Below are 25,855 nucleotides of genomic sequence, written 5' to 3'. Positions count from 1 at the left end.
GGAGCCGAGGCTGAAGAGGTTGCTGTCTGTGTTCTCCTCTAGGATTTTTATGGATTCCTGTCTCACATTTAGGTCTTTCATCCATTTTGAGTTTATCTGTGTGTATGGTGTAAGAGAATGGTCTAGTTTGATTCTTCTGCATGTGGCTGTCCAATTTTCCCATAACCACTTATTGAAGAGACTGTCTTTTTTTCCAATGGACATTCTTTCCTGCTTTGTCAAGGATTAGTTGACCATAGAGTTGAGAGTCCATTTCTGGTTTCCCTATTCTGTTCCATTGATCTATGTGTCTGTTTTTGTGCCAGTACCATGCTGTCTTGATGATCACAGCTTTGTAGTATAGCTAGGCATTGTGATGCTGCCAGCATTGGCTTTCTTTTTCAACATTCCTCTGGCTTTTTGGGGTCTTTTCTGGTTTCACACAAATTTTAGGATTATTTGTTCCAGTTCTGTGAAGAATTTTTGGGTATTTTGATAGGTATTGCATTGAATGTGTAAATTGCTCTGCGTAGCATAGACATTTTAACAATATTTATTCTTCCAATCCATGAGCATGGAATGTTTTTCCATCTCTTTGTGTCTTTTTCAATTTCTTTCATAAGTGTTCTGTAGTTTTTAGAGTACAGATCCTTTACCTCTTTGGTTAGATTTATCCTAGGTATCTTAGGTTTCTGGTTGCAATTGTAAATGGGATTCATTCCTTAATTTCACTTTCTTCAGTATCATTGTTAGTGTATAGAAGTGCAACTGTTTCTGTGCATTGATTTTGTATCCTGCCACAGTGCTGAATTGCTGTATAAGTCCTAGCAATTTTGGGGTGGAGTCTTTTGGGTTTTCAACATAAAGTATTATGAGAGAGAGTTTGACGACTTCTTTGCCAATTTGAATGCCTTTTATTTCTTTTTGTTGTTAGATTGCTGAGGCTAGGACTTCTAGTACTATGTTGAATACCGTTGGTGATAGTGGACATCCCTGCCGTGTTCCTGACCCTGGGGGAAAAGCTCTCAGTTTTTCCCCACTGAAAAGTATATGTGCAGTGGGCTTTTAATAGATGACTTTTATGATATTGAAGTATGTTCCCTCTATCCCTACACTGTGGAGAGTTTTGCTCAAGAAAGGATGCTATATTTTGTCACATGCTTTTTCTGCATCAATTGAGAGGATCATATAATTCTTGTTCTTTCTTTCATTAATGTATTGTGTCATGTTCATTGATTTATGGAGGTTGAACCACGCTTGCAACTCAGGAGTACATCCCACTTGGTCATGGTGAACAATCCTTTCAATGTACTATTGGATCCTAATGGTTAGTATTTTGGTGAGAATTTTTGCATCCATGTTCATCAGGGATATTGGTCTGTAATTCTCCTTTTTGATGGGGTCTTTGTCTGGCTTTGGGGTCAAGGTAATGCTGGCCTCATAGAATGAGTTTGGACGTTTTTCTTCCATTTCTATTTTTTGAAACAGCTTTAGTAGAATAGGTATGATTTCTTCTTTAAATGTTTGGTAGAATTCCCCTGGGAATCCATCTGGTCCCGGACTCTTGCTTTTTGGGAAGTTTTTGATTACTGCTTCAATTTCCTTGCTGGTTATGGATTGTTCAGATTTTCTGTTTCTTCCTGTTTCAGTTTTGGTAGTTTATAAGTTTCCAGGAATGCATCCATTTCTTCTAGATTGCCTAATTTGTTGGCATATAATTGCTCATAATATGTTCTTAAAATTGTCTGTTTGTCCTTGGTATTGGTCATGATTTCTCCCCTTTTATTCATGATTTCATTCATTTGTGTCCTTTCTCTTTTCTTTTTGATGTCTCTCTAGGAGTTATTGATACTATTAATTCTTCCAAAGAACCAGCTTCTAGTTTTGTTGATCTGTTCTACTGTTCTTCTGGTTTCCATTTAATTGATTTCTGCTCTAATTGTTATTATTTCTCTGCTCCTGCTTGGTTTAGAGTGTATTTGTTGTTCTTTCTCTGGCTTCTTTAGACGTAAGATTAGCTTGTTATCTGACATTTTTCTAATTTTTTTGAGATAGGCTTGGATGGTTATGTATTTCCCTCTAAGGACCACCTGCTGTTTTTTCATACTCATTAATTTCCATGAATTTTTAAAATTCTTCTTTAATTTCCTGGTTGACCCATTCATTCTTTAGTAGGATGCTCTTTAACCTCCAAACATTTGAGTTCCTTCCAAATTTCCTCTTGTAACTGAGCTCAAGTTTCAAAGCATTGTGGTCTAAAAATATGCAGGGAATATTCCCATTCTTTTGGTATCAGTGGTGACCTGATCTGTGACCCAGTATGTGATCTATTCTGGAAAAAGTTCCGTGTGCACTTGAGAAGAAGGTATATTCTATTGCTTTAGGATGGAATGTTCTGTATATATCTGTGAAGCTCATCTGGTCCAATGTCATTCAAAGCCCTTGTTTTCTTCCTGATCTTCTGCTTAGATGATCTGTCCATTGCTGTGAGTTGGGTGTTGAAGTCCCCTACCATTATTGTATTATTATCTATGTGTTTCTTTAAGTTGGTTATTAATTGATTGATATAATTGGCTGCTCCCATGTTAGGGGCATAAATATTTACAATTGTTAGATCTTCTTGTTGGATAGACTCTTTAAATATGATATAGTGTCCCTGTTCATGTCTTACTACAGTCTTTGGTTTAAAATCTAATTTGTCTGATATGAGGGTTGTTACCCTAGCTTTCTTTTGAGGTCCATTAGCATGATAAATGGTTCTCTATCCCCTCACTTTCAGTCTGGAGGTGTCTTTCAGTCTAAAGTTAGTCTCTTGTAGACAGCATATGGTCTTGCTTTTTTATCCAATCTGATACTCTGTGTCTTTTGATTGGAGCATTTAGCTCATTTACATTCAGAGTAACTATTGAAAGATATGAATTCAGTGCCATTGTGTTACCTGTAACGTCCCTGTTTCTGTAGATTGTCTCGGTTTCTTTCTGGTTCAAGTTACTCTTGAGCTCTCTCTTCACTTACAGGATTCCCCTTAATATTTCTTCTAGGGCTGCCTTGGGGGTCACATATTCTTTAACTTTCTATCTGTCTTGGAAGCTCTTTATTTCTCCTTCCATTCTGAATGACAGCCTTGCTGGATATAATACTCTTGGCTGCATGTTTTTCTCATTTAGTACCCGAATACACCATGCCAACCCTTTCTGGCCTGCCAGGTCTCTGTGGATAGGTCTGATGTCAGTCTAATATTCCTACCTCTGTAGATTAGGAACCTCTTATCTTGAGCTGCTTTCAGGATTTTCTCTTCATCTCTGAAATTTGTAAGCTTCACTATTATATGTCAGGGTGTTGATCTATTTTAATTGATTTTGGGAGGGGTTCTCTCTACCCCTTTGATGTGAATTCCTGTTTCCTTCCCCATATTAGGGATGTTCTCAGATATGATCTGCTCAAATGTACCTTCTGGCTCTTTCTCTCTCTCTTCACCATCAGGCACCCCAATAATTCTGAAGTTGGTTCGTTTTATGGCATCACTGATTTCTTGAAGCCTCTCCTCATGCCCTATTAGTTGTTTTTCTCTGTTTTCCTCAGCTTTCTTCCTTTCCACCAACTTGTCTTCTATGTCACTTACTCTCTTCTGCCTCATTTACCCTAGCTGTTAGAGTATCCAATTTAGACTGCATCTCAGAGCATTTGTAACTTCAGCCTAATTAGATCTCATTTCTGCACTAAGAGATTTTTCTGGTGTCTTTTATGCTTTTTTCAAGTCCAACTAGTAATTTTATACTTTATGTTATCCTGAATTCCAGCTCTGACATTTTACTTATATCCATATCAATTAGATCTGTGGCAGAGAGTATTACCCCTGGTTCTTTCTTCTGTTGTGAATTCTTTCTTCTAGTCATTTTTCCCAGAGAAGAATGGATGAATGAGTGAGCAGAATCAACAATATCAACCATGATCCAAGCAAAATACATACTAGACAAATCCAAAGAGGTTAGAAACCAAAGAAGAAGAGCAAAAGAAAAAGAAAAAAAATAAGGGGTGGGAGAAGAGAATATAATCTCACCGGGTGGACAAAACAGGGTGACCTAGTTGGTCCTGAGTGTATTTTGGTCTCTGTGTTAGAAGACACTGAATCCCAAAATTGTAAAGAAAGCAAAACTTTATATATATACAAAAATAAAATTGAATAGAGTGAAAGGAAACTATAAATGAAAAATATATCTATAAAATATAAATGTAAAAAATGAAAGTTAAAAAAAGACTTAAAAAACAAAGAGTTGATAAAATAAGAAACTAGTTGAAAAGGGGGAAAAGAAAAAAAAAGAAATGGAAAATTTTAAGCTGAAAGATAAATGAATCATGAGACAAAAACCTTGAATTCTATATACTATTTTGCCCTAATGCTGGAGTTTTAGAATCTTGTGGGATCTATAAACTTGCTAAGCACCTGTTCTTCCATTTGGTCTTCTGGGGGGAGGGGCCTGGAATGCTGCTTCTCAGGTGTCTTTGCTTGGGCAGAGTTGCACAGCTCCTTGCCAGGGGGCCGGGCTCAGTGTAAGCTGGTTCTCTGTGTGGCTTTTGTTCCTTGAAGTTTTTGTGTCTCTTTAGAGGATCAAAATAAAAATGATGGGGCCCGATCTCCAACACCAGAGCCAAAAGATCCTGGTCCTCTCTCTTTAGTAAACCCTCAGGGATAAGTGGTCTTCACTTTTGTGTGTGCCAAACTCTGCAGACTCCTGTGGTGTGTGCCCACACTGATCCTTCTGGGGGAAGGTGGAGGGGCCCCACATTCTTGTCCTTTGCACGTTTCCCACGTGGAGAATGGTCATCCGATTTAGCAGCAGCTTGTGGTTTATGGTGAACTGAGCTGAGAGCCCCCTCCTGGGCTCACCAACCATAATCAGTTTCCCTGCTCCAATGCTTGGGAACTCTACTGGCTCAGGTACCCCTGTTATTTCTGTGACTCTGAGGATCCTGAGACCATACCGTCCCACCCAGAATTTTGCCCCTTTTCACCACCTGAGCACCTTTCAGGCAGGGATGTCTCTTACTGGAGCAGATTCTAAAGGTTTTGATTTTGCCCTCTCGGACTGTATCACATTCCAGTAGCTGGCTTACTGAGGCTCCCTCCCTCTGCCATTTATCTTCCAATATATATTCTCAGATTCACTTCTCCTCACCTCCTACCTTGCAGAAAGTGGTCACTTTTCTACTTGTAGAGTTCCAGATATTCTTTTCTTACATCTCAAGTTGAATTCATGGGTGTTCAGAATGATTTGATAGTTATCTAGCTAAATTCAAAGGACCAGATGAAAAGGGGTCCCTTACTCTTCTGCCATCTTGCCTAGAAAACATTATTATGGCTTTGTAATATAACTTGAAATCTGGAATTGTGATAACTCGTTTTTTCTTTTTTAAGATTGCTTTGGTTATTCAAGGTCTTTTGTGGTTCCATACAAATTTTAGGATTCTTTGTTCTAGTTCTGTGAAAAATGTTGGTATTTTGATAGGGATTGCATTAAATGTGTCGAATGCTTTAGGGAGTGTAGACATTTTAACAATATTTGTTCTTCCAACCCATAAGCATGGAATGTCTTTCCATTTCTTTATGTAGCCTTGAATTTGTTTCATCAATGTTTTATAGTTTTCAGAGTACTTCTTTAATTAGGTTTATTCCTAGATATTTTATTGATTTGGGTACAATTGTAAATGAGATTGTTTTCTTAATTTCACCTTCTGTTACTTCATTATTAAGTGTATAAGGATGTAATATATTTCTGTACATCAATTTTATTGTTTTGGGACTTTATTGAATTAATTTGTCAGTTCTGGTGGTTTTTTTTTTTTTTTGGTGGAGTCTTTCAGGTTTTCTATACGTGGTATCATGTCATCTGCAGATAGTGAAAGTTTTACTTCTTCCTTCCTGATTTGGATGCCTTTTATATCTTTTTGTTGTCTGATTGCTGGGGCTAAGACTTCCAGTACCACGTCAAACAAAAGTGGTAACAGTAGACATCTTTGTCTTATTCCTGACCTTATGGGAAAAGTTGTCAGTTTTTCACCATTAATTATGATATTGGCTGTGGGTTTTTCATATAAAGACTTTATTATGTTGAGATATGTTCCCTCTAGACCTACTTTGCAGACAGTTTTTATCATGAACGGATGTCGTACTTTGTCAGATACTTTTTCTGCATCTGTTGAAATGATCATATGGTTTTTATTCTCTTATTAAAGTGATGTATCATGTTGATTGTTTTGCAAATATTAAACCACACTTGCATCATGGGAATAAATGCTGTTTGGTCATGGTGTATGGTTTCTTAAAATATATTATTGGATTTGGTTTGCTAATGTTTTGTTGAGAATTTTTGCGTCTATATTCATGGGAGATATTTGCATGTAGTTCTCTTTTGTTATAGTGTCTCAGTCTGGTTTTGGTGTCACAGTGATACTGGCCTCATAGAATGAATCTGGAAATTTTTCTTCCTCTTGTATTTTTTGGAACAGTTTGAGAAGAATGGGTATTAACTCTTCTCTTAATATTATATATCTATATCTCTGTCTCTATCTATCTATTATCTCTCTATCTATCATCTATCTATTTAAAGATTTATTTATTTATTTATTTATTTATTTATTTATTTATTTATTTGAGAGAGACAGAGAGAGAATGTACACAAGCAGGGAGAGGGAGAGGGACAAGTAGACTCCACTCTAAGTGCTGAGCCTGACACAGGGTTTGATCCCAGGACCCTGAGATCATGAACTGAGCCTAACTCAAGAGTCAGATGCTTAACCAACTGTACTACCCAGGGGCCCCTTAATATTATATTTTTGATGATGAGTTCTATCCTAGTTGCATCATAGACAAACAGAAAATGTGGTCTGTATAATACCAATTCTTTGAAATTTGTTGAGAATTCTTCATAGTGAGCTCTTATAAATGTTCTATGGGTATTGAAAATAATGCATATTCCTTACTTATTAAATGTACTTTCCTTATATGTGTACGTGAAATCAACCTTGTTAATTTTATTGTTGTGTTTTATATGTTTTCTGAGGTTTTGTTTGTTTGTTTGTTTTTTGCTTGCTTGATTTATCAAGTCCTAAGAGGGACTTGATAAAAACTTTTTACTATGATAGAGAATTTCTTCTTTCTAGAGGTTCTGACAACTTTTGCTTTATATATTGTGAGTGTTATGTGCACAGAAGTTTAGACTTTCTATATATTTCTGGTGAGTTGTAACTTTGGTCAATATAAAATGAACTTTGTGTACTGAACCCACTGGAAGGCATTCTCATTCAGGACTTCTGAGTATTTGAAAAGTTCCTGACCTGATCTCATATTCTGCCTAGAGATCCCAGCATGGTTTCTTGTTTTCTTGAAGTTGTGCCCTATTTAAATGGAGGCCTCAGAGCCTCAGAGGTGAACAGGTGAAATGAAACTGCATATTTCAGATCTTACTCAATTCTTTGTTTTAATTGCTTTCTTTTCTTATTTTGTTTTTGTTTGTTGTTTTTGTTTGTTTATTTTTGTATTTTGTTTTTTCCTTCTGTCTTACTTGTTTTATCTAGCCTCAGATGATTCTCTTCCTTCCTATAAATTTAAAAAGGTTTTGGTTTATTTTATTTTTTTGAATATTTTATCCATCATTTATGTTCATGGTTAGAGGATTTCTTCACACACCTATCATGGTATTTTTCTGGGAATGGAAGTCCTATTCTCAATTCTTTATACACATAAAATGTGTATCTTTATGACTCTCCTTAATTCCTTTACACTCTTCTTATTTATTTAAGTTACAATTACCTAGACAATTAAAAGTTTAATGATTATAGAATTTTCATATATATCATATTTTATTGCAATTCATATGTATTATAGAAAGTTTGAAAACCACAGCAAAGTGAAGAGAAAAAAACTATTCATAATAACTTGTAAGAATCACTCAGTGTTTTTTTTGGGGGGGGACAGTAGATTCATTGAGGTATAATTTACACATAAAATTTATCTCTTTTGACTTTATAATTATATGAGTTTTGACAAATATTGCAGTAGCATAACCACCACAACCATAATCTAGAATATTTCAAATACTTGCTTGTCAAATTCGTGGGCATAGCATTGTTCATAGTACTTCTTTACTGTCCTTTTAATTTCCATGGTGTTTGTGGTGATGTCCCCATATTAGTGATTTATATCTTCATTTTTTTCTTAAATAGCTTAGCAAGAGGCTTTTCAATTTTATTGATATTTCCAAAGAATCGACTTTTGGTTTCTTTGATGTTTTCTATTGATTTCCTGTTTTCAATTTCATTGATTTCTGCTCCAATTCTTATTTTTTTTCACTATTCTTTTCAACTTTATCTGTATTAGACTTCTTCCTTTTTCTGATTGATACTGTTTCTCATTATTTTTGTGTTTTTGCAATCTGATTAAGATGAGAATTGATATAGTTTTTACAATTTTTTTCACTTTGGGTTTACATTTTTCATCAAATTTTGAGGTTATAGTTTTTAATCAAATCCTTTAAAGCATCTTTTCTTCAATCCTTCACCTGTCCTCAGGAATCCAATTAATATGTATGAGGCCACTTGATATTGTTCTAAATATCACTAATCTCTGTTCTTAAAGTTTCAGTCTTTTTTATTAATGTGTTTGATTTTAGATAGTTTCTTTTGCTGTCTTCAATTTTGCTGATTTTTTATTCTGCAATGTTTAACATGTTGTTACTCACATCCAATGATTCTTCATTCCAAATAATTTAGTTTTCATCTCTAGAAGTTCCATTTGGGTGTTATTTATACTGCCCAATTTTCTCTTTGTCATGTATGCTTCTCTCTACCTTTTTGAGCATATAGAGTATGTTTCTAATAGCTATGCTGATGCCTTTGTATACCAGTCTATCATATGTGTACTTTCTGGGTCTGTTGATTATTAGTGTTGCTGAAATTATTATTATGATTATTGATTTTTTTGCGTTCTGGTTATTTTTCTGCTTCTTTGCATGCCTGGCAATTTTTGGTTGGAGTTTTGTAAACATTGGATATGTTTTGTATTCCTTTAATTATTTGGGGGCTTTTTTCTGGTACCTGATTTTGATAGTTGGAAATCAATTTGATTTTTTTTAAGTATTGTTTTTAAGCATTTTTAAGATAAGTCCAGAGCAACATTTTGTCTGGGGCAAATTTGTTCTCTTTACCAAGGTAATACTGTTTTGTAGAATGTACCTGATGGCCCATGAATCATAACTTTCTACTGTGACTGATACAAATGTAAACCATTCCTAGCTCTGTGTGTACTCACTCTAGCATTGTTCTATCTACTTTTTGGTAGTTATTTCTCTGGCTTTGGTAATTTCTCTACGTGTATATGTAGATGGTCTCAGGCCACTGACTCAAGTGGACCCTTCTTAGCATCTTTGGAGCTTTCATTGTATGTATCTCTCACCTCTTTGTTACTCTACCCTGTAAAATCTGTCTACCTTAGCCTCCCCAAATTCTGAACTCTGTCTCCTCCAATTAGTGAGACTACTAGACTTTGTTTTGGCTCTCCCTTTTTGCAGTGACACCTGGCACCTCTCCAGACAGTGAGCTGGGACATTTCCAAGACTCATCTCATTTGTTTTCCTTCATTCAGGAATCACTGTCCTGCCCTGCCTGTTGCCCAATGTTTGAAAACTGTTGTTTAATACATTTTTATCTAGTTTTCTATTTGGTTAAAGCAGGAGAGTAGGTCTGGTCCTGTTATTTCATCATGGCCTTAAGCAAAGTGCCATCACTCAGCATCTTAATGCACATTCTTTCATTCTTCCATGCTTCCAGTGTTCTATGTGTAAGAATGCACATATTTTTTCACATTAGGATAATACTGTACAGACCTGTTTTTTTTTCACCTTGACCTAACAATTACAAGCATTTTTACATGTTATTACTTACTGTTACAGGATTTTTTTTTCCTTCTTGTGACCATCTCATTCTCTGGGTGTGTATCTTTAAATTTTCTGGATTATATGGGAGCATGATGTCCTTTATGTTAATCCTGCTCTCTCCTTTCTTTCTCACAATGCCTATTTTTGCTACATCAAAGAATGTAGATTTTATCAGGAATTTCTGCTAGGCAATACAATGGATATTGTTATGCTAACAATTCATTTACAATAGTGCCCTACATCTTTGTGAGTCTTAGCTCTTTACCAAGATGCTTTCAAATTTTGGCTTCAGAACAGTAAGGTAGTTGATATCTTTCCACATGTTGTGGTTTAGATTAAGACTAAATGAATTTAAGTTGAGAGGCAGTATAGTGGGGTGATAGTGTGTGGTCTGTTTGACTCTTCCTTAGTTTGAAATCCATTTCTGCCACTTACTGTCTTTGCAACTTATGAAAAGCCTACAGCAAATATCAATCTCAATGGAGAAAAGCTGAGAGCCTTTCCCTTGAGATTAGGAACACAACAGGGATGTGCACTCTCACCATTATTGTTCAACATAGTACTAGAAGTCCTAGCAACAACAATCAGGCAAAAAAAAAAAAAAGAATAAAAGGTATTCAAATTGGCAAAGAAGAAGTCAAACTCTCTCTTTGCAGATGACATGATACTTTATATGGAAAACCCAAAAGACTCCACCCCCAAATTACCAGAACTCATACAATTCAGTAATGTGGCTGGATACAAAATCAATCCTCAGAAATCAGTTGCATTTCTATACACTAACAGTGAGACTGAAGAAGGAGAAATTAGGGAATCAATTCCATTTACAGTAGCACCAAAAACCATAAGATATCTTGGAATAAACTTAACCGGAGAGGTAAAGGATCTATACTCTAGAAACTACAAAACACTGATGAAAGATATTGAGGAAGACACGAAAAGATGGCAAGGCAGTGGAACTATTCATTATGTGTCCTATGTTGAGACAAAAATCTAATGAGTTAAATTGTAAATTCAACTTTTCTGAGACCCAAGAATAATTTTCATGGTGTCCTTGAATTGGACTGGTTTAGAGCACTAAGTGATTATTCAAACTAATAAGTGAAATATTATTTGAAAAATATCTGACACCAATGTTGGCTTAGTTTTTGGCTGTTGATATATTTAGAAACTGTATTTACTTGTGTTATTGTTTTTAATTAAGAAAAAGGAGATTAGGGGTGCCTGGGTGGCTTAGTCAGTTAAGCTGCTGCCTTTGGCTCAGGTCATGATCCCAAGGTCCTGGGATCAAGCCTTGCATCAGGTTCCCTGCTCAGTGGGGAGTCTGCTTCGCCCTCTGCCCCTCCCCCTGCTCATGTTCTTTCTCTCAGGTAAATAAATAAAATCTTTTTTAAAAAAAGAATAAGGAGATTAATATTTTCCATTTTGAAGGAAGTAGGTGAGCAAAATAGTCCATATCCATTATTTCCTACTTCTGTGATTTTTTCCCCCCTTCAGAAGTTCCAAAAAATCTTTGATTGTGGAAAGTACCTAATTTCATGGTGACAGAGAATCTTATTAATCTTATTAATAAAAGATAATAAAAGATCTTATTAATCCTCTCTTTAGAACACAATTAGAGAGAAATTCTTATCTTCTATTTCTGTTTCAGAGTAGGCTTTTATCTGTTAGGATAAATCACGTTTGGAGATCTGCTTCTTTTGCTTCTTTTCTAGATTAACACTTGTATCAGCATGTGCAGAAAGAGAGCTTCTGATTACCTTCCTCTGTTCTTCCTCTGTCGTCTCATATTTTTCCTAAAGACTGAGCTGGAAATTTTTCTAGTTGCCAGTTACACTTCTACAGTGATACAGGGAAGCATTCTCACCCACTTTAAGTTGTCCCAGCACATAAATGGTCATTACAAGGATGCCGACACCTCTCCAGGATGGTGGCTCCATTCAGTCCGTTGATTAGCTCTGTTGGGAGTACACATTATTTGGTGTACGCACAGCCTCAGGCATGTGGCAAGACCTATGGAGCTACATGGTACTTCCAACACTCAGGTACACCCTCTACACTAAGAACGCACTCTTTAACTTATACTCTACTAACTGGATTATTGTCAGTAGGGTCATCATGACATCCTGGATCAGTTCAAATCATTAAAGAATGGATGTAACCTGTAGTTTGAAAACTCATTTGTGAAGATGACTTTGGGACCAATCCCTTTGGTGGGATGAATCTCTCAGGGGAAAATCTCCAGTAAACATGGAGTCAATTACCTCAATGAGGTTCAGGAAACATGATCTCTTTAAGATTGATTAATTTTTTTAAAAAGACACAGGCATAGAAAAATAAAACAAAGCAGAAACCATTCATTAGAACCCATTATGTGTCATGTGCCAGAGCCTTCTCGGCATTTTGGAACATATGAATATAAATAAGACCTGGTCTATGTCTTCATGAACTTTGTAGTACAGTAATAGAGAAAGATGTGTATGAGAGTTGGGTTATTTTCCTTCATGTGCAGTAAAAAGCCTGATCTGGTGTGCTTCTGGGGCACTTGTTCAGCTTACAGAGCTTACTGGGGAGCTCTGAACGCCAGGCGGGCCTTAATCTGCATCTCTGTCAAATAAGTGGTGTGTACAAGTGTTGATTGGTAGGGGCAGTTCTGCTGAGTATGTTCTAGTGCTGTGTGCATAAGATTGCAGATATGACTTGTTTTGGGCTGAGAGTCAGGACAACTTATTAGTTTCTTACCTCCTGATCCAGAAGTTTCAATGTGTTGTGCTCATGGAAAGCCCCCAAACCCCCAAGACAGTACCTGGTTTATGCTGGGGGTTTCCAAATGTCCTGTCTTTTACATTTCCAGAAGAATTATATGGAAGAGTGTGGAACCCCTCCCCAGCTTCATCTCGTAGTTTCCTTGTTACCCAAATTAATTAGGGTTAGGTATTTTACCTCTTGACAAAGTTTTAGTATTTTGTGAGACAAAAATTCTAAATTGAAGTGGAAATATTCTATCATGGGAAATTACTCAAGATGCAATAAAAATGTGTTTTGCTTATCGCAAAATTTGCAAACCTTCACTCAGTGAAAAGTACATGTTTTTGCTCAGTGATGAAGCTGGCAAAAAGTTACATTTGCCTGTTTCTCTTCACGTGGGTAGTCTTTAGCACTGAACTCCCACTCACTGCATGTACTCCATTTTCCTCCGGGGTATAATTAGACCAATGGGGGTGAATATTTTAGTGGAAATATAAAGACCTGGGAAGATAAGTACCCCAGAATTGCACAGTTCTAAATCTGAAGTCAATTCTTGGTGCACTGCCTTCCTTTTTACCACCCTTGTTATATTTTAGAAGTACAAACTTATTGGTAGATTTATATAAACTAACACCTACAGCTCTCTGAACACAAAGCTTATGTGAGCATTTGGGTAAAAGTGTGTAGTGATATCTAGTGCCAACTGATCCTTATCTGAATGCCATTTGTTATTCCAATTGGTAGGGCAGCAGGCAGGTTAAAATATTAATTTTACAACTGCCATAACTTATCAGAAAAAATTAGAATTTTCTTAATTCAAATAGCTGTTAATTAATTTGCCTTTCCCAATTCTAAGAAATAATAAAGCAAACAAAAGAATTAGAATAATCTGAAGCAAATCTGACAAAAATAGTTATTTCATTTGTATCCTTTGAAGTAATATTACATTGAGAATAGTTTGTATTGTGGAATTGTTTATCTAGCAATACCTAGTCATCTTAAAAGGTAGCTGGGATGGCTATAGCAATGAAATTTTTTATTTTTTATTATTTATTTATTTATTTATTATTTATTTATTTTGTCTCATAAACAAAAGAGCAACATTTAGGAGTACTGGACATTTGAAGATTATTGTACTCTGTAACATGACATGGAAAAATGACCAATATATGCCCCAATAAGTATGCTCCTTTCTTGGTAACTGCTTATTAGGAAGATTTTCTTTCCAAGTCTATTGCCAACTTCAGCTATTGTTCACTTTAGACATCAAGGAAAATGACACAAACTTGATTTTTTTAAATTGAAGTATAGTTGACACACAATATTACATTAGTTTCAAGTGTCCAACATAGTGATTTGACAACTCTATGTGTTATACTATGCTCACTACAAGTGTAGCTATCATCTTTCACCATACAATGCTATTACAATACCACTGACTATATTTCCTATGCTGTACCTTTCATTGCTATGACTTATTCATTCCATAACTGGAAGTCTGCTACCCCCATCCGTTTTACCCATCTCCTCCAACCCCAACCCCTCTGGCAACCATCAGTTTGTTCTCTACTTTTATGGCTCTATTTTGGCTTTGGTTTGTTTTTTAGATTCCATATAAAAGGGAATGAAGCATGAGAGACTATGGACTCTGAGAAACAAACTGAGGGCTTCAGAGGGGAAGAGGGTGAGGGAATGGGATAGGCTGGTGATGGGTAGTAAGGAGGGCACATATTGCATGGTGCACTGGGTGTTAAACGCAACTAATGAATCATTGAACTTTACGTCAGAAACCAGGGATGTACTGTATGGTGACAAACATAATATAATAATAATAATAATAAAAAGCAGAGAGTTGTAAAAAAAAACAGTGAAATCATATAGTATTTGTCTTTGTCTGACTTATTTCACTTAACATAATACCTTCTAGGTCCATCCTTGTTGTTGCAAATGGCAAGATCTCATTCTTTTTTTTTATGGCCAAGTGTGTGTGTGTGTGTGTGTGTGTGTGTGTGTGTGTATACACCCCACATCTTCTTTATCTATTCATCTATCAATGGATATGGGTTACTTCTATATCTTGGCTATTGTAAACAATGCTGCCATAAACATAGGAGGCATATATCTTTTCAAATTAATGTTTTCATTTTGGGGGAAGTAAATACTCAGAACTGGAATTACTGGACTGAATGATATATCTATTTTTAATTTTTTGAAAAACCTCCATGCTGTTTTAGACAGTGGTTATAACAATTTTCACCTTTTCACCAACAGTGCACAAGGATTCCCTTTTCTCCACATCTCTGCCAACATTTATTTCTTCTCTTTTGGATACTAGCCATTCTGATTGTTGTGAAGTGATATCTTATTGTGGTTTTGATTTGCATATCCCTGATGATTAGTGGTGTTGAGCATCTATTCATGTGTCTGTTGGCCATCTGTATATCTTTTTTGGAAAAATGTCTATTCAGATCCTCCACCTATTTTTTAATTGGATTGTTTGTTTTGGGCATTGAGTTGTATAAATTCTTTATATATTTTGGGTATTAGCTCTTATCAGATATATCATTTGCAAGTATCTTCTCTCATTCAGTAGGTTACCTTTTTGTTTTATTGGTGGTTTCCTTCACTGTGTAAAAGCTTTGTATTTTTGTGTAGTCCTAACAGTTTATTTTTGTTTTTATTTCCGTTGCGTGAGGGAATCTATCTAGAAAAATATTGCTAAGGCCGATGTCAAACTGATTACTGCCTAGATTTTCTTCTGTGATTTTTATTGTTTCAGGTCTCACATTTAGGATTAAAGAACCCATTTTGAGTTTATTTTTGTGTATGCCATAAGAAAGTGGTCCAGTTGCTTTCTTTTTCATGTAGCTGTCCAGTTTTCCCAACATGATTTATTGAAGAGGCTCTCTTTTCCCCATTGTATATTCTTGCTTTCTGTGTCATAGATTGACTATATAAGTGTGGGTTTATTTCTGGGCTCTCTATTCTGTTCCATTGATCTATGTGTCTATTTTTGTGCCAGTACTACACTGTTTTGATTTCTATGTCTTTGTAGTACATCTTGAAATCTGGGACTATAATACCTCCAGCTTTGTTCTTTTTTCTCAAAATTGCTTTTGTTATTCAGGATCTTTTGTGGTTTCTCACAAATTTTAGGATTATTTTTTTCCAGTTCTGTGAAAAATGGTATTTTGAAAGGTATTGAATCTCATCTGTAGATTGCTTTGGGTAGTATGGACTTTTAAACAATATTAATTCTTGCAATCCATGAATATGGTATATCTTTCCATTTATTTTTGTTATCTTCAATTTCTTTCATCAATGTCTTATAGTTTTCCAAGTATAGGTTTCACCTCCTTGATTAAGTTTAATCCTAGGTGTTTTATTCTTTTTGATGCAGTTGTAAATGGAATTGTTTTCTTAATTTCTTTCTGCTCTTTTGTTATTATTGTATAGAAATGCAACAGATTTCTGAATATTAATTTTTTATCCTGCAACTATACTGAATTCACTTATTTCTTATAATTTTTTTTTGGTGGAGTCTTCATGGTTTTCTATATATAATACCATGTCATCTGCCAATAGTGACACTTTTGCCTCTTCATTACTAATTTGGAAACCTCTCATTTCTTTTTCTTGTCTGATTGCTATGGCTATGACTTCATTTTTATGTTGAATAAAAATGATGAGAGTGGAAATCTTTGTCTTGTGGTAATGTTCAGAAAAATGTGTGTGTGTGACTGTGTATGATACTTGTGCATGCATGGTGTGTGTGAGCTTGTACATGTATGCAACATTGGTACTGCGACATTCTCTGTGGTGATATACCTATGGGATTTGTGTTTCTGGAAACTCCCACCTTTAGAACTACTTTAAGGTATTTATGTAGTCTCTCCAGTACTTCTGCCAGGATTTCTATGCTTAAAAAGAAAAATTCCTATGGCTGAATCTTTTTAGAGTTTGTGTGTGTGTGTGTGTGTGTGTGTGTGTGTGTGTGTTTGAATTAATATGATGCTGAGTCCTTTAAAAAATCTTGTATTCAGGGGCACCTGGGTGGCTCAATCAGTTAAGCATCTGCCTTCTGCTCAGATCATGAACCCAGGGTCCTGTGATTGAGCCCTGCATCATGCTCCTTGATCAACGGGAAGCTTGCTTCTCCCTCTCCCTCTGTCTGCCACTTCCCTTGCTTGTGCTCTCTCTCTTGCTATCTCTCCCTCTGTCAAATAAATAAATAAAACGTTTTTAAAAAATCTTATATTCAAATTACTTTTTAAATAAAATATAGGGTATTTATTTTACCATAAAAGATAAGAGATGCTTGTGTACCTAATTTAATGCTTGCTTTTTTTCTTATACAGCCCCAGGATTCTCTTCTGTTTCCAGCTTCTGTTTCTAGCTAGCAGTGCAAACAAAAATGGTAAGGGATCAAAACATAACACCCATTACTCTTCTTTTCAAGTTCAGTAACTGAGAATTAAGAACCAGGAGAAAAAAAAATACAGATCTGAAGTCAGCTTCTTTACTGATAAAGCTAGTGGAGAATGTGGCTCTTGATTTGTGGGCAAAAAGTCTTGTTCAAATGTTCCATCTGGATTAGATGCAATTATGCCCTTGTCACTGGTGGCCTTGGGCATCTCTAGGTTGCTACCTGCAGCAGGCACCAACTACAAGGCAGAGAGAGAATCAAGCATTATGCCATTTGCAGGCAGGCTGGCTTTCAGGAGGGTGAGCAGAAAACACTGAGGTCAGTTTCCTCTACTGACTCATTAGTTAAAAGGTCACTCATCACCAAATGCCAAATGAGCTGGGGGACAGTAATGAGAGGCAGGGAGGGCAAGTCCCACTCAAGTGCCTCCTTATGGAAACATGAAGAGTGGTGAATAAATGTTTCCTCTAAGAGCAAATAGAATTGATTAATTCTTTGAACCACAATATGCAGTAAGACAAATGATTTATGTAGAGACTTAATTCTGCAGTTAGTGTATTTATCTCCAGTAGGATATATTCCTTTTTGCCAAGATAGTCTTATTTATGCCTGTTGGCCTGATATAGCTGCTAATAGAACTCCTTTTACTCTCAATCTTGTTTCAATATGGATGATAAATTATATGGTCCTCATAGCTTCTGGGGATGAAGAGGTCAATAGATTGAATCTCCTTAGATACCCTGACAGTAAATTCATACTTGTGTTATTCTTGGAGTTTCAGATTATTTTCCAGGATATTCATTTGGTGGAATTTCATGTTAGTGAGAACTGAAACTATTCATCAGTGTGAACAATAACGACAGTGTTTGCAGCAATGTGAAACCACTACTTCCCGTGTGACTTTGGTGAAGACCTTTCCAGACTGCATATAATGTCTTTCTGGACCAGACATTTTTTCATTTCAGAGATGGTGGTTTAAAGAGAATTTCCTCCTTTTCCGTGACCACAGCTGCAGCATTTATTGACAGGTTTTTTCTTTTATGACATAGGGATTATGATGGTATTAAGTCTCCAGAGAGCAAGGCATTCTTGGGGGAAGGGAAGCATAAGAAACAAACTGAGGAGTGGGGGATAGAGGTAGAACCTAAGAAGACGTTATGAGTTGTCCTGGAGAAGTGATATTTACAGCAGGATATAGAAAATTATTCTGGCCCCATAGCATGGGATGAACTGGTTGTGTGACTGGAATCTAAGGCAAACTATTTGCCTGCTCTCTCTGTTCAGCTACAAGAGGGCAAATTGTTATCAGCAAGACTGCACATGCTCACATATATTGCCCCTGGTGTTGAGAGGAAAATTTAAAAATGTCTATTAAAAGTGTTGTAATTCAAAATCAGGATTTGACTTTCTTCTATTAATCGATGAAAATTTGGTAGGCTCTGTCAGAAACCATTTCTTCCTCACGGCTCCAAACTAAAAGAGGTGTTAACTAGATAGCTGGGCTACTATTCTTAGTAATCCCCATCCTAACCTGCTGTGCTGACATATTAATTTCTTACTCAGCATTTGAGGCATACTTTGGCTGCAATTAAAAGTTCTGTAAGTCTGAGGTGTTATATAGAGAACTAAGGTAAAAATTAAGCATTTGCATCCTGCACATTTCTTTAGACTATGTGATACTGAACTATACTGAGGAAGTAAGAAGAAAATGTTCAGATATCAATGAGTATATTTGCATAGAACTATAAACTTTAAGAGCTAGAGGGACTCCTAAAGATGATTGATTCCCAGGCTTCATTTTACTGATGAGGAAACAGGATCAGAGGCCCAAAGAAAGATCAGTTACTAGATGAAGAAAGGAGTAAGAGTGAAAACCAAGAGGTGAAAGGAGACATATTGTATTAAGAAATAAAAGAGATTAAATATGGTTACAGCATAGAATATGATAGGAGGGCAGTGAGAGGTAAATTGGAGGAGATAAGTAGAAACCAAGCCTAGGAATAGAAGGTCTTAGAAGCCATGCCACTGATTGGGGAGTTTATCCTACAGGTACACAAAAGAACAGAAGTCGAAATAGGGCTACATCTAGAGGGCTGAGAACACATGTTGCTCTCCCTTTTGACTCTACTCCCCTTTAATAACATGAAATAAGCCTTTAAAAGAATATATGTATAAGAGAACTGGAAAGCTAAAGAGTAAGTTATCCTTGGATAACCTGTGAGGAATTCCTGGAAGCTAGAAAGGGTGGAGGAAGCAAAGCCTAAAACATGTATGGGGAAAAACAGGTGGTCAGTAAGAACAGCCAGCTCTCATATTCAGGGGGATATATTTTGGGAAAACAATGCCTTGAAACTGTGGACAAAACAGATGACAGTTATCTGTACTCATTAACTGAGGTTACTTAGCTTTTCAATCATAAAAATAATCAAGAATTGTTAAATATTTAAGGAAAGCCAACATGGGGGTTAGTGCTGACCAATTCCAGAGAAAACAGAAATGATTCAGTGAACAGAACAGTGAAAAAAAAAAGTGAATTATCTAACACTTACTATGTGCATGGCACTCTTTTAAGACCTTCTCATAAATGGACTCATTTCATTCTTAACAACTCTAAGAGATAGAGACTATTACTAGCTCATTTTTTAAATGAGGGAATTGAGGAGCAGAAAGGTTATGCAATTTGCCTAAAACCACACAGTAAGTAGCAGAGGAGATTCAAACACAGGCTGTTTGTTTCTAAAGCCTGTGCTCTTAACTGTTTGGAGAATTAAAAGTAGTAAAAGATAATTTACACAAAGGGGAGACAGTTGTCAGCTTTAAGAATGAAAGAATACCGACAGTACTGTGCACAATGAGTAACAAAAGACCAAAGCTGGAGACCACCTGGAGAAAGCACAGGTTTTCAGAAAAGAGGAAAACAACTTACATACAGAGGAATAAGAATCCCACTGGTGTCAGAGTTCTCATTAATGAAGACAATGAAGCCCTTTCCAAAAGTGGGTCCACCTAGCTGACCGAGCACATACCCCTTCTTTACTTCCTCCCCTGCCAAAAGAGGGGAAAATATATTCAACCTTGAATGTTTCACATAGTAAAGGAGCACTCAAGTTCATGAGGAGAGGTCAAGATAATTTGAGACATGCAGAGACTCAGGATTTACTGTACACTAATCATCTCTGAAAAAAATTATTCAATAATAGCAACAAAATGAAAAATAAATTTAAGAAATGATGATGGTCATAGTAGTGATCAAAGAAATATGGAAAGGATTAAATAAATATTGATGTATAATATATAAAGAGTGATATTTACCAATCCAGCAGTGGTGAGGGAAGGGTGAGTGTAGCAGCACACTAAGGCTCCTTCTGTTTCTAAAGAAAATACTGATGTGCACTGGGTGTTGGACATAACTAATGAATCATTGAACACTACATCAAAAGTTAATGATGTACTATACAGTGGCTAACTGAACATAATAAAAGAATAAAGAGAATACTGAAATAAGCATACTTAGTTTTGTGTCTAGAAATTTTAAGAGTGACTATTACTAAAACGGTATTAGAATTTATCACTTCTAGATCACTAGAGGTGAAAAATGCAATAAAGAAAAATTGATCAATAGTAAGAAATACAAGAAAATAAAAGAAATAAAAACAAAAAATTAAAAAGAAGGAACAGACAGGGCACCTGGGTGGCTCAGTCAGTTAAGCATCTGACCCTTGTTTTTGGCTCAGGTCATGATTGCAAGGTTCTGAAATCAAGCCCCAGTCTGGCTCCATGCTGTGCCAGGAGCCTGCTTAAGATTCTCTCTCTCTCTTTGCCCCTGTCCCCCCACTCCCCAGTCATGCTCTCTATCTCTCTCTTTCAAAAATGAAAGAAAGAAAAAGAAAGAAAGAAAGAAAGAGAAAGAATGAACTTAAAAAAAAGGAACAGACAGAAACCAACAAAAATGAATGTTAAACAGAAGAAGAATATTACAGAATTAAGTTCTAATTAATGTGAATTAAGTTCTGCGTTTCAAAAATGATCACTTTCAGACAATAAACGTATCAACAACCTCTGTAACAGAAAAATGTTGAAGATAATAATAAAAATGTTTTCCCCCAAATAAACTATACTTCAATCTCATGAACAAATCAATGCAGTACTAAAGAAATTTAATTGTAATTTATTTGAAGTCTTTCTTGAATGTGACATATTGAACTTAGGAATACAAGGATGGTTCAACATTAGAAAATATATTATTATGACTAATTATAATAAACAGACAAAAGAAAGCAACACATTCAATCATGTAAGATAGTTTTGTTCTCTTCGATTTAGCACTTTTTTTTTTTTGCCTATTTACAGGAGTTCTTTATACACTCTAGCAATTAACCTCCCTCTGATATTTACATTGCAAGTGTTTTCTCCTTTTTCTAATGTCTTATATTTTGAATATTTTAGAATGATATTGTTTGAAGACTATAAATGTTTTTTTTTCTGGGTTTGTATATCTTGTTAAAAATAGATTTTCTTTTGCCTAGGGTTTCTTTTTGAAATTCTCCTATATTTTCTTCTACCAATTTTATAAACAGTTGCCATTTGCAAAGACAAAAAACTGAGAACAAACTAAATGTCATCGATGAAATCATAGTGCATTCATACAATGAGACACTCAGTATGAGTTCAAATGAATAAGCAGAATTATATGAATGTGATGTGGAAAATATGAGAGTTATAGGAATACAGTGTGAAAAGAGCTCTAATACATGTTAAGTGGGAAAGGCAAATCACAGAATGAAATATAATGACTATACTAATGAAAAAGTTGTCTTTATAGAATACAAATGCACAGAAAATATCTAGAATGATACATACCAATACACACCAAAGAGTGGGCACTTCTGAGAAGGTTAACTAAATTTTTCTCTCTGGTTTGATATCAAGAAAATAAGGTTAGAATAAAGAATAAGAAAAAGGAAAAATAAGATAGGGACAGGGTCCTATGGGAATCTGAAGAACTTCTTTTTTTAGCAGCATCAGATTTGAGCCAGGCTGTTGTCCTCCAGGCACATACCTCTCTGAACTTAGCTTGTATAACCATTAGAGCCCTGGAGTGATAGCCAGCAGGGTGGGAGTAACCTGCATCCTTCACTGTCACATAAAGTTCATGAACTCAGTTGACCCTCGGGGAGTCAACATAGAGCAGGAAACAGACCCCCGGGTAGAGAGACCTGGTTCAAGAGACCTGGGTTCAAATCCTGGCTGCACCCTTCCAAGTCTCTTTATCCATTTGTAGGAGAGGTACAATAATGTACACATTATTGGGTACAGGTAGGCAAAGTGATATATTTCTAGCACAGTACCTAGTAACTATTTCTCCTTTTGGATTAAAATGAAAGTTTTTAATGTTCTTTATGGTTCTAATGTTTTGTGGGTCTTTTGGAGCTGAGGAAGGTGGTTGGCGGGATAGTTCTTTTTAGTTATTTCCATCAGGTACATGAAGAGCGTTTATTATGGTAGCCTCTCACTGAGACCTGCTAGATTAGAGTAATTATATGCTATGGATTAAACTGGATTTTAATTATTGGCTCAAATGAGATCCTGGTGTGATTCATCCAAGGCAATGTTATGACTTTATTTTTTCTAATGGTTCTGATAGAAAGAGTGGAAGGTTATTCCTGGAACATGAAAAAGGCATAAATAGCCACAGCTGGTTTAATTACAACCAGGAAGAGATCAGAGGGAAGAAAAAAGATGAGGTGTATGATCCTGTAATACGCTAATCAGAAATTTTCATATATGTTGATTTGCAAATACTATTCAATACATATCAGGAATTTTTGCAAAGACCTTGAAGAGGAAAATTGCACTGTTTTATGAGCCTCTACTTTCTCTGAAGATAGTAACTTTCCAAACCATACTGGTCAGGGGTGAAAAAACAACTTTCTGCAAACATTCTACAGTCAGGTCTTTGCAATCACGATGAATGAAATGAAAGTGCTGATTAAGGGCTCTACAGGAAAGTGACATGTGCAGAATTATAATGGGAAGGTGGCAGTGATTCAGCCATTGGGTCATTTACTTTGGCAACTGTCTAATACAGGTGACAGGGCTGTGGTGGAGGGAAAAAGAAAGTCATCCCAATTATGTTCCACAGCATTTGCTTATTTCTCCATTTCCACTCCTTACATAATTTTGCTTTTTCCTATAGTTGTTTGCATATTTATCTCTCCTACAACAAGCTTTTAAGCTGTCTGAAGGCATAAACTAGACATGCATTTGTCACTTCATTCTATAGCATTTAGCATAATACATTAACACTTTGCACTAATAGCTGCTAAATAAATGCTTGTTGAATTGAATTTTCAAATATCTGGTGTCCTGTAGATTTATTCCGTGGATTCTAGTTTAAACAGTTGACTATAAGCATAGGAAGAGTTGGTGAGTAGGTTTTGTGCTTGGTCTGAGAGAGTTTGAAACTGACTCTTTTTTTAGATCTATTGACTCCCATTTTGCATTTAACAAAATTGCTTGAGTGCATTTCTGGTCAGGAGCTGTAGTTGGAGAGTAGCACCCAAGCTTTTCTGATTTTTTAAAACGCCAAAGGAAGAGGAATCAATCAAAGGAGCTGAAATCAGGTTTGAGGCAACTGATTTTAATTTTGAACACCTCTTGGTATCAGTAAATCCTTCTTTTTAACTTCCATCTCACAAAATACATTTTAATACCTTTTTTCTTCTCTTTTCTCAAGGGAGAAATGGGCTCTGGTCACTTTACTATCTTATGTTGAAATAGCATTTATGTGCTTTACCATGGCAGCAAGATTACCTCTTAGCCTCTAGTAAGGTCTGTTTTTCCCATTAACTGGTGAACTGCAGAGTTAGAAGCCATCAATGTAGATTATATTTTGAAGCTCTGCCGTCACTATGTGCCTGATTAATTTCTTTAGCTCTGATATTAGTCCAGAGGCAGAGAGGTTCAGTTTGGTAAAAAACGTTAACTGTCTCCTTCATTTGGGCTGATTGATTGGTAGCTGAACAGAAGGCATTTTTTTTTTTTGGCCCAAGATTAATGGAAATTCCACTTCAGATGCTCCCATTGAAAGCATAAGCTTTGTTATACACATGCAAGGAGGGGGTGAAGATCAAGTTTCTTCTTTTCTTAACTGTTTTTAACAGCTTTTTCAGAATCTTGGTTTTCCCCTTCTCTCAGCTAGCAGAGAGAGCTGGTGACAAGACACTGACTTTAATTGGGGGATGGGATTGAAGACTGATCAGCTTCTTCCCCAGTCAATGCATTAATAAACAGCTTAGAAAATAACATGTCAACTCAGATTTCCTCTCTCAGCAGTGAATAACATTTCAGAATACTTTGGAGGTGCTCACAAGTGCAGTGCATTGTATGTGATTGGTCCCCACTTCCCTCCCTAGCATGCAAATTCATTTCCTCTTCCTTTTCCTAAGCCAATTGTAATGTTTCCTGCTTGCCTGAGCATCATTTTCCAAGGGAGGGATCACATCTTTGTCCTGCGTTTTAGCCCTGAGGTATAAATGCTTGATATAATCATTTAACAGGACTGAATTTTATGTGAACCAGTTAAAACTTGGAACAAAACAATGAAACAATTCAAGCCATTTAAAAAAATAAGTTACCTAATAGTGAATTTATCTTCTAATATTAAGTGGTTACTTAAATATCAAGTGAGTAAATTGCTGTTGCCTACAACTCAGGCTGACTCTAGAAATACTCAAAGGGATGCTTATTACTTTACAAGGAGGAATTAAGCTTCAAACCTGAATTAGGGTCAATGTATAATAATCATAACTAACATTTATCAAGTGATAAATGAGTAAAGTTCTTGCTACTTACGTTATGTGTATTATCTCACGTAATCCCAATAACAACCCTAAGAAGTAGGTGCTATTGTTACTATTTTGCAGTTGAGGTAACTCTAGAGAGTTAAATAAATTGACCCAAGGTTACATGGCCAGGAAATAGAGAAGGTAGGACTTGAACTGGAGCCTACTTGTTCCAAGTGAATCCAGTAAGCCACTGTGTTATATTTCCAGATAGACTGTGAGTGGTTGAAACATGCTCCTGTTGACTGCCAACTGCTTAACATCAGTCTCTGGGATATTGTTTTCTCAATAAGTGTAGTTGGCATCAGTATTACTCTTCTCATCTTAACATTTATTTAAATTCTAGAATATTTGCAAATACATGCATATCAGCTGATGGGTAGGTGATTGTTTTAGCAGAAAAAAAGCTTAATGTCACTTCATGAAAGAGTAGGGACTTCAATTTGGCCTTGAAGAATCACAGGGTTTGGAATAATTAAAAGGAGTGATGACGGTAGGTTGAGGAATCTGCTGCCTTAGGGTATAGCCTAATGGAATTGAGCATTTCAGCATTATCTTCCAAAGGTAGAAAATAGTTTCTTCTTAAGTGATTGGAGAGCATTATCCATTTAACTCATTGCAATGAATTTTACCATAATTTCTATTTGTGGCCTTTTTAAACACTCTTTTTATATAGTACTATGCATGAACATGTGTCAGTTTTTGGCTTTCCAGCATTGAACACTCTTCAACTTGGAGGATCTCCTTCATTATGCAGATCTTGGTAGAAGGGAGGGCCAAGATCGCCAACAAAAGCAAAAGAAGGGGACAAATAATCCCCTTTCCCCACTTCTTGCCACTGGTGTGACCAATCAGATGGTCCGCCCAACTCTGTGAGGTGATCTGTAGAAATTTATAGCACTGGGGACTGTCCAGGCAGCACCAGC

Source organism: Ursus maritimus, unplaced genomic scaffold (assembly GCF_017311325.1).
Source record: "Ursus maritimus isolate PB19 unplaced genomic scaffold, ASM1731132v1 scaffold_31, whole genome shotgun sequence".
Taxonomy (NCBI): domain Eukaryota; kingdom Metazoa; phylum Chordata; class Mammalia; order Carnivora; family Ursidae; genus Ursus; species Ursus maritimus.
This window is presented reverse-complemented; position numbering follows the sequence as displayed.